Consider the following 10,208-nt stretch of genomic DNA (forward strand, 5'->3'; position numbering starts at 1 on the left):
TTGAACCTCTTGAGGATATTGACAAAATGTATTGCAGGTTCACTGACTTGATCAAAGATCTCGAGGCGTTGGGCAAAGAGTACACCTTGGGAGAGAAGAACAGGAAAATTCTCAATGCCTTGGGCAAAGAATGGGAAAATAAAGTGACAGCAATAGAGGAGGCCAAGGATTTAAGTTCTGTGCCTATTGAATCTATCATTAACTCACTAACCACTTATGAGTTGAAACTGAAATCTAAAGTGCAGGAGGAAGAGGATGCTAGAGCAAAGAGAAACATTGCTCTAAAGACTACTCAAGGTGAAGATGATTCTGCTCATCTGGATGATGAAGACTCGGATGGTGATGATAATGATCTTGCTCTCATCACCAGAGGCTTCAAAAGAATCCTGAATAAAAGAAAGTTTAGAAGGGGAGGACCTAGCAATCAATTCCAGAATCAGCCATCTATCGCAAAGTATAAAGGTAAACAAGATTTCAACAAGAAACAGTTGGACAAATGCTTCGAATGTGGACAGATTGGACATTATGCAAACGAATGCCCCATGAAGAAGATGAAAGATGGAAAAGCTGATCGAAAGCCAAGATTCAACAATTTTCAGATTACTTGGAATGAATGCAACTCCGAAGGGGAAGTTGAAGAAGAAGAAGAATCTGCTCAAATGGCCTTCATGGCTATTGGAAATAATGAGGTAACCTCCACACACTCTCAATCTGAAAGTGATAATGATGAAGATGATGATCTTGAATCTTTTGTTGAAAAACTGCATAATGCCTTGAAGGAATCCTATGATAAAAACAAGCAGTTAAAACAGAAAATGGCTTTTCTCATTCAAGAAAATGCAAGTCTTTTTCAACAAAATAAACAACTAAAGACCGACAATGAAAGTCTAGTAAGAGCTGGATGTAATGTTCAAGATGAGCTTGATAGAAAGACAAATATTTGTGAAATGCTGAAGGAAAGACATGGTGATTTGAAAAAAAGGATGGACAGCTTGGATGAGAATTTGAAAGCAAGAAAGCAGGAGTTTAACAAAAGGAACATGTTATCTACACATCCTACTACTTTTCAAAGAACATTTGCACACAACAAAATTGCACATGGTTTCACAACATATAGAAGAGGTGAACTAAGATATGTCAAACCAGTACATGTTAAGGACTCTTCCATTATGTGTGTTTTTTGTTGTCAAAGAGGGCATTTGAAAAGTAATTGCTATGTGAAAAGAAATCTGAACAAAGGGATGAAGTGCATGTGGTTAGTTAGATACAATGCTAACTATTATGGACCCAAAAATTAAAAAGGGTACCAAACACGTTATCTTTTCAGGATAAAGGATCAAACAAGTCAAAATGGTTTATTGATAGCGGCTGCTCAAGGCACATGACCGGTGATCCTTCCTTGTTCATAAAGCTGAAATCAAAATCAAGTGGAAAGGTAACATTTGGTGATGATGTGAAAGCTAAGACAATTGGAATAGGTGATGTTGGTAAGGATGGTGAAACTTTTGTTCATAATGTGCTCTTGGTTGATAACTTAGGTTATAACTTGCTCAGTGTTAGTCAACTGTGTGATAAAGACTTGTATGTGTTATTTAAAAAGCATGAATGCATTGTACTTGATTCCAAATATAATGTTGTGTTCAAAGGTAAGAGGTTTAATGACATATATATTGTGATTCTTGATAAAGTTGATTCTTCTAGCTTAAAATGTCTTAAAGCTTCAAATGAAGATTCTTGGTTGTGGCATAGAAGACTTTGTCATTTTAACATGGATTTACTAAAGGAAATTTCGAAAAAGGAGTTGGTTAGAGCCTTGCCAAAAATTAGTTTTGATAAGGACAAAATATGTGATGCATGTCAATTTGGGAAGCAAACTAAAATTTCTTTTAAACAAAAAATGTGTGTATCTACTTCAAAACCTTTGGAACTCTTGCATCTTGATTTATTTGGTCCCACTCAAATCACTAGCTTGGGAGGTAAAAAATATTGTTTTGTAATTGTTGATGATTATTCCAGATACACTTGGGTGATATTTCTTGCTCATAAAGATGATGCCTTCAAGAATTTTACTTCAATGTTTGCTAAAGTGCAAAATCTGCTTGGGTTAAAAATTGTTAGGATTAGAAGTGATAATGGGACGGAATTCAAGTATTGTGGTTTTCCAGAATTTTGTGATCATAATGGTATAACACATGAGTTTTCTATTGCAAGGACTCCACAGCAAAATGGTGTAGATAGAAAGAGTACTAGTGGATCTTGTCACTTTCTTGGAAATTCTTTAGTCTCTTGGTTTAGCAAGAAACAAAATGCAATCTCATTGTCTACAACCGAAGCAGAATATATTGCCGCTAGTGCATGTTGTGCTCAACTTTTATGGATGAAGCATACCCTGAATGACTATGGATTGTTGTATGACTGCATGCCTGTATTCTGTGATAATACTAGTGCTATAAATTTGACCAAAAATCCTATTCAGCATTCTAGGACAAAGCATATTGAAATAAAGCACCACTTTATTCGTGATCTTGTTCAAAAAGGTGAAATTTGTGTAAATTATGTTAGTTCTAAAGATCAATTTGCTGATATTTTTACAAAAGCTTTGCCATTAGATCAATTCATTCATCTAAGATCAAAATTAGGAATGTTCGAAAAATCATCATAAATTTTTCATTGCCTTCGGACGTCCGAAAGAGGATGAACGGACGTCCGATGATGTTCTTCAGCCATTTTCCAGATTGCACCTGTTCGGACGCAGCTGTCGGACGCACAACTTCGTTCGGCCGTCCGACAGTGCAACGGCTCATTTTTTAAAATAACTTTCTTCCTTATTTGCTTCAGTCTCTTCCTATTCTATCTCCTCTCGGACGAAAACCCTCTCTTCTCTCACTCTCAAATTCGTACCATTCTGTAGCTACCATTCCCAAATTGACTCAACCAAAACATTTCCCCATCGTTTGCGTTTCATTTCTCCTGATCATTTCACCAAACTGAGTAACACTTCGCAAATCCCCAAATTTTCCTCACAACCCTACTCTTGCATAACCGCTCTGTCAAATCTCGTTCAAGGTGTTTTTGTCCCAAAATTTCTGTGCGATTCACTTCCCTACTGTTGTGTGCATCATTTGCATCCTCCATTCCACACATTTAGAACAATGGTGAATCTAAGGGGAGGAAAAGTTACTGCCGGACGCAAGCATCCACTCAGGGATGAGGATGAGAATCTTCCTACTGTCAAACGGACATCCAAACGCTTCAAAAGGGGAGCTATCAAGGGTCAAATGTCACGACCTACTCCACAACCCACTTCTCAACCAGAATCTGGACAGGGGACCTCTTCTCAACCGCCTCCTAAATCAGTCCCTCTCCCTCCATTCTTTGATGATGCTGCAAAAGACAAATACGCCTGGATATCTCAGAAGGGTGTCATCCCTCAAAGAACTGTAAACCCCTCTGAATTTCGTTCCATAGGTTTAGAATCCATTCTAAGTCTATTTGATTTCCAGAAATGGTCGCATCTCATTTCCATGCCCAATGTCTACTATCCTGATATGCTGCATCAATTTTTTGCTAACCTTAGGAAAGGAACTGACCAAACTGAGATCATGTCTAGGGTAAATGGGGTAGACCTAATCTTTGATTCTGATACTGTGAATTCCATTTTAAAGACTACCATTGAACGTTCGTGCAAAGATAAGGTTGCTAATTTCTTTTCTTATGAAGAGCTTCCTACTGCTGCAAATCATTTTGATGGGACAAAAATGTTAACTTATTTCAAAAGAAGTTTTTCTTCACCTGCTGATGCTAAGTTGAATGATTTGGCTCCTGTGAATTTGATTGCCTTTTCTATCATTTCAAACTTGCTTGTGCCCACTGATGGCCATAGAACTGATGCAAACAAAATGGAGCTGTATCTTTTTTACTGTTTTCGAGAAAAAATTCGGATTGATTTTGGCTTTGTCATGTGCAAGTTTTTACTTCGCTATGCTACTGACTCTCGAAGAAAACTATCCTATGGGAAGTTTCTTCAAAAGATTTTTGAATTTTACAAAGTTCCAATTCTAGGTGTTTGTCCCAAAGAAGCATCTTCTTATGCTTTTACCAGAGCATATTTTGAAAGAAAAAATCTTATTTTTAAAGATAATCTGTGAGCATATAAGGGGGCATCATCTAGTGAACAAAGATCTAAGACTGTACATGATTCTTCACCCATTTCACTCACTCCCATTCACCCTAGGAAGTCTACCACTAAAGCATCTTCCTCTTCCAGTAATGAGGTAATTGAGCTTCTTCATGAACTCAAACAGCATGTTCTTCTTCTAGAACATGGCCTAATGCTCACCATGTCTTCTGAGCAACAAGCTGCCTTTCTTGATAAAAAGAACCTTCTTTTTCCTCCACCTGTGGTTGAGGAAGTCTCACATGACAAAGAACCTCGAACCACTGATCCAGGTTCATCAGTTCCAGATCCGAATCCATCAACTCCTGTGACTCCTCATGGCCCTTCCACATCAGGCAAAGGCAAGGCACCAATTGAAGAAGCTACTGAAGATGATGAAGAAACTGATGAGGAAGACCTCTCTCAATATCAGCTCTCTCGGAGGACTCCTGGATCCACTTAGTTCATCATTTAGGACATTTGCATTCTGTTTGTCTCTTTTATGTGTTTGTGGTATTCAACAATGAATATGTATTGTAATGGATATTTTAAGTTTCTTTTGGTATGATCTGGTGGATGTTTAAGTACTGTTTTGATGAATGTCTAAATATTTTGATGAATGATTGTCTATTCTGCTTGTGTGAATGTAATGAATTTGTGGATTGTATGATTGTCTATTGAATATGATTGTTTATTTTAAGTACTGTTTTGATGGATGTGTTGGATGGTGTCGCCAGGATGTTGATTTGTGAACTTGTGTAAATTTGTGACTGTGTGGATGACAAAAAGGGATGTTGATGTTGATGTGATTGGTTGCCCTTTTGTGATGACAAAAAGGGGGAGATGGTATAATGATTGGATTGAGTGATGATTGGTGATTGATGATTAGTGATGTTAGGATATGTTGGATTGATTGTTTAAATTTGGATTGGCTGATATGCTTAATTGTTTAATGTTTAATTGTTTAACTCGGATGGGCAGCCAAGTGAGGGGGAGGTTTTTCAAAATTTTTAAATTTTAGGATTCACTAAGACCGGGGGAGTTTTCATTTCAATCATCAATTTCATTTCAAACTTTTGTTTTGTCATCATCAAAAAGGGGGAGAATGTTATTCTTGGTTTTGATGATCACAAAAGTTTGTTTATACAGACCAAGAAAGTGAACACTTTGATCAGGTCTGTTGGAACAAAGAAAGCATATGTTCGTTTATCTCCTGACTACGTTGCTTTGGATGTGGCAAACAAGATTGGAATAATATGAATGAATTTAGTCATTGTTTTGTTTTCGATCAAAGATATTGTCTTTTAAGTATGTCTAGTTTGTCATTCTTGGTACTTTGAAATATTTGTCTAACCTTCCTCAAATACAAGTGTTTTTTGTCTATCCAAGAATCAGGTTCAAATATGTCATGAAATGTAAAACAACCAAAATGAGAAGCAAAAACAGGACAATCAGGTCGGACGGCCGAAAGGAAACTGTCGGACGTCCGAAAAGATAAAGAACATCAGGAAGGAAGCACCGTCGGACGCTCACATGGAAGCATCGGACGTCCGGAAGGATCGGACGCTTGCCATCGGACGCTAATCAACCGCATCGGACGTCCGAAAAATTCCAAGATAACTTGCTAGCTCTCGGCCCAAGGTCGGACGCTGTGCTGTCGGACGACAAAGAACTTATCGGACGTCCGAACCTCAACTTGGCTATCATCGGACGATTGGTTCGGACGATGATTCGATCGTCGGACGTCCGACAGCCCCAACGGCTAGTTGACTCTTCAGCTGCCTTCTATCCGTTGGAAGCATTGATGAAGCCCATTTCTGGATCCCTTTAAAATCAAACTGGTCTGAACGAAGTAGGGACTTTTGCTCACTTTGTTTACAAGTTCTCAAGAGATATTTTAGCTAGAAAATAGTCTCCAAAGCAGATTTGTATTAAAGTGGTGTGAATTTCTGTTGAGCATTTCTTTTGTGGTTGAAAGGATCTTTAGTGTAGCTTTGTTGAGGGTTTTCTGAGTGATTGTAAAACTTCCTAGCTTGACTAAGTGAGGCTTAGGGCAAGGAGGAAGAGCTCCCTCCATTGTACATCTAGTTGATCTTCGTTCATCAAAGAGAAGTTGCTCTTCCTAGTGTTTGGTCTTCAAGTTTGGGTAAAGCTTGGTAGACACTTGGTTTGTTTCTCTATTTTATATTTCTGTTTAATAAAATCTTCATTGCTTATCTGTACTTGCTTCTCTGATTAATATTGCTATTGTCTTCTAATCTACTTGGTTGATCATTACTAAAAAGGAAGGTAAATTTTCATTAGAGAAAAAGTGCATAAACTTGGTTAAGATTTTAATCAACCAATTCACCCCCCCTCTTGGTTGTCTGTGGGACTTACATACACCTTAAGAGGTTCAAATCTAAGGTCCTTTTGTACAATACCTCTCTATTTAAGAAAAACTTCGAGGCCATTCTGCGCAGGAAACCTTTGTCATTTGCAGTAGCTGCTGGAGGATAAGACCCGATTTTGATAAACTCCTTAATATCATTGTACCAAGGGCTATTGCCAGACGTTTTGTCTACGACCCAACAATGACCAGGCTTGTCCTGGAGTTGGATCTGGATAGGCTCGATTCCTAGTTCGTCCGGATATTGTATCATAGAAGATAAGGTGGCCAAAGCATCGGCAAATACATTTCGGGCTCGTGGGTGATGTCTGAATTCCAAACTTTGAAATTGTCTAGCCAGAGTGAGCAAATTACAATGGTATGGCAAGATCTTGGAATCTTTGGTTATCCATTGCTTCAACGTTTGGTGCACAAGTAAATATGAATCACTGAAGGCTATCAACTCTTTAACTTCCATTTCCAAAGCCATTTTAAGACCAAAAATACAGGCTTCATATTCGGCCATATTGTTTGTGCAGGCAAATTGCAATTTAGCGGCCGCAGGGTAATGCTTCCCTTCTGGAGATACGAGAACTGCTCCTATTCCGACTCCGAAAGAATTAGTGGCACCATTAAAAAACAACCTCCATTCAGGGCACAACTCACTCATATCTTCTGCAGCACCAACAAGTAAAACCTCCTCATCGGGGAAATAAGTATAGAGCGGTTGATAGTCATCTTCGTTTGGGTTTTCTGCCAAATGATCGGCTATAGCTTGTCCCTTGACGGCCTTTTACGAAGTGAAAACAATATCAAATTCCGAAAGAATCATCTGCCATTTGGCCAAATGCCCAGTTGGCATCGGCTTCTTCAAGAGGTATTTCAGTGGATCAGAGCGGGATATAAGATAGGTGGTGTGACTTAGCAGGTAGTGTCTCAACTTTTGAGCTGCCCAGGCCAATGCACAGCAGCTTTTCTCAATGAATGAATAATGAGCCTCATACTGGGTGAATTTCTTGCTAAGATAGTAGATGGCTTGCTCTTTCCTTCCGAAATCATCATGTTGCCCCAGAACACAACCTACTGCTCCGTCAAGCACGGATAAGTATATGATCAAAGGCCGGCCCGGTTTGGGTGGCAATAGGACTGGAGGGTGCAGTAAATAGTCCTTAATTTTGTCAAAAACTTGTTGGCACTCTTCATTCCAATGCAATGGCACATTCTTTTTAATAACTTGAACAGCGGCTCGCACGTAGCGGTTAATTGGGCAATGAATCTTCCAATGAAATTAATTTTTCCTAAGAAACTTTTCACATCTTTCTGCGTTTTTGGCACTGGCATGTCTCGAATTGCCTTGATCTTTGCCGGGTCTATTTCTATGCCATTTTTGCTGACAATGAATCCCAACAGTTTACCAGCTGGTGCTCCAAAGGTGCATTTCGCAGGATTTAGCTTCAAATTGTACTTTCGCAATCTTTCAAACAACTTTCTTAGATCAATCAAATGGTCTTCTGCTTTCTTGGACTTGATTATAATGTCATCCACGTAAACCTCCATCTCATTGTGGATCATATTGTGAAACAAAGTAGTCATAGTCCTTTGATAAGTAGCTCCGGCATTCTTTAACCCAAATGGCATTACCCGATAGCAAAATGTGCCCCAAGGGGTGATAAAAGCAGTTTTTTCCCTATCTTCTTCGGCCTTTAAGATCTGATGGTATCCAACGAAACAATCACAAAAAGATTCAATTTCATGACCGGCAGTGTTGTCCAGAATGATGTGGATGTTTGGGCAAAGGAAAGTCATCTTTAGGACTGGCTTTATTAAGGTCCCTATTATCAACACAGACTCGTACTTCTCCATTCTTCTTTGGAACAGGGACTGGATTCGAGAGCCAAATAGGGTAATGAGATACAATGATAATATTGGTCTTAAGCTGCTTTTCAATTTGCTCTTTTATTTTGAGGCTCATGTCTGGTTTGAATTTACGAGGCCTTTGCTTCACTGGTGGAACAGTTGGGTCTGTAGGCAATTTGTGCACTACTATATCGGTCGAAATGCCAGTCATATTGTCATAAGACCATGCAAATATATCTTGAAACATAGACAAAAACTCAATCATCTCCTTTTTCTGCTTTTCGTTCAAATGAATGCTGATTTGTATCTCCTTAACCTCAGTCTCAGTGCCAATGTTGACAATTTCTGTTTCTTCTAGATTCGGTTTAGGTTTCTCCTCATATTGTTCGAGATCTTTTGAGAAAAAATCATATACCTCTTCATTATCACTCTCGTCTTGCAATTCAGATTGCATAATTTCCAAGTCGTGAGTGATATAGAGATTGTCATCATTGGATTCCAGAACAGTGATATCCATAGAGTCAAATAATTTTATTTTTGGCCATCTGAAAGGATTAAGAAATTTAAGGCAATAAGCAAATAAAACATAGAAATAAACAAGTAAACGAACAATTGTGATAAAAACTATTTGTGCATTTTCATAAAGCTTCAAATCAAAGTGAAACAAGACAAAAGTCTAATTGCTAAATATGCTTTCATTAAACTATTTACACATGCAAGAAACAGTTTTCATGAACTTTGGTAAATGACAACCCCCTGTAGATTTACCGAAACTCCTTTTGCATAGGAAAGTACTCGGCGGTCCAGTTGTGTATAGCTCCTTGGGGAATGTCTGGGAATTCGGCATCATCTGACGGTGTCGCGCCCCATTTTTTTGAATAAATAAATAAATGGTTTAAAAAATGTATTTTTTAGTGAAAAGAAAAAATGGGTCTAAATGGGGGGGTTGAGAATGCGACGATTTGACCCAAAATTATAGTTTAAAAAGGGTTTTGAAAAAAATTGGAGTCGCCACTTGGTAATGAGTTAAGGTGTACCAAGTCACCAAAAAAAATGAATTTTTAAAGAAAAAATAGGAAAAAGTAGTAAGAAACCCCTTTTAAACGACTCCTAATCCACGTAAACCAAAGAAAAAGGTTCGGGAGTCACATTTGACAAAGGGGAAGGCAAGGATAAAATCCAAGGCACCCTTTTGACCTAGCCAAGGCTAGTTGCATGATTTAATCAAAGATTTTCTTGTTTTAACTAAAGAATTTATTACATTTAGATGCACTACATGAATGCAAACCCTAGACCTAGGGGTATTGGGAGAAATTTCTCTTCAAAGGTTGATTGGTGCCAATCACATTAATTGTGAAGCCCAATAACGATCCTTTGAAGAAGTCACGAATAATGCGAGTGGGATGCAAATGAATGGAATGCATGTATGCAATGTGAGGACATGAGTTTGAAAAAGTAATAAAAGACAATAAATATGTAAATGAAAATGTGCACGTGAGTGGGCGAGGTACGGTATGTGAAATGATAATATGAAGTGCATGTGTGCAAGTGATGATAAAAGTGTTCGTGTGCAAGTGAAGAAACATAAAGGTGCACGTGTGCAAAATGGGAGGAAAAATGAAAGTGTGATGAGGGTATAAAATGGTAGAGTGAATTTAAAAATGCATGAGCCTAGGGAATTCATGCATATTGGGTACGGGGAGACCTAAATCGTGACTCAATTTGCCCTTTTATAGAGGGAATACAAGCGTGCTAAGGTTTAGAAAAAGCCACACTCGTCTATATCCCATATTTAAACTCTCAAGCAAATGAACCCTATAACTAGCA

Source organism: Coffea arabica, chromosome 4c (assembly GCF_036785885.1).
Source record: "Coffea arabica cultivar ET-39 chromosome 4c, Coffea Arabica ET-39 HiFi, whole genome shotgun sequence".
Classification (NCBI taxonomy): Eukaryota; Viridiplantae; Streptophyta; class Magnoliopsida; order Gentianales; family Rubiaceae; genus Coffea; species Coffea arabica.